This window comes from Chrysochloris asiatica, unplaced genomic scaffold, assembly GCF_000296735.1.
Source record: "Chrysochloris asiatica unplaced genomic scaffold, ChrAsi1.0 scaffold00198, whole genome shotgun sequence".
Classification (NCBI taxonomy): Eukaryota; Metazoa; Chordata; class Mammalia; order Afrosoricida; family Chrysochloridae; genus Chrysochloris; species Chrysochloris asiatica.
In genome coordinates, this window is record NW_006408716.1 from 1,769,453 (window position 1) to 1,770,125 (window position 673).

Sequence of the window (673 nt, forward strand, 5' to 3'; positions counted from 1 at the left end):
TGTAGTGGTTAAAAATCTGGCTGCGAACCCCACAGGATCAAAGAGATACAAACCCCAAAATAAACAAATACTAAATAAGTGTTAGCTATTATGGAAACTCTATACAGGGTTGCTATGTGTTGGAACTGACTCAAAGATACTTAACAACAACAACATTATTATCATAATTCATATTTGAGGAGCTAATAATCTAGTGGCAGTAACATAGGAATAAATACAATTCAGGAAATCTTTGGAAACGGCATTGTGGCAGTACCAAAGAAGGGTGTCTAGCCCAGTCAGAGCAGCTGCATGATTCTCAACTTCTTCCATGTTCTCTCTGTCCACTGTGCCAATAATTAGACTAAGAGCAACCAGTACAATGGTGGTAGATCTGAAGCTGTGACTCACTTATTGACTCCAAATTGGAACATTACGCTTGGTGTCATTGCTATACTAAAACCAAGCCTTTACCTTTCTGGAAAAAAAGAAAGAAAGAAAATGAAGACCTGGGCAATCTTTGAACTATTTCAATGACTCAGGTTCTCAGTTAGGAATTCAATATTTCTTCTCTACGTACATGCTTGTATCTTCATGATCATGACTTAAAGATGTAGAAATGCATGCCTTCATTCTGTCTCACTACAAGGAGCAGGGCACGATCTGACTATTAAGGCCCCTGTACATTTGCATC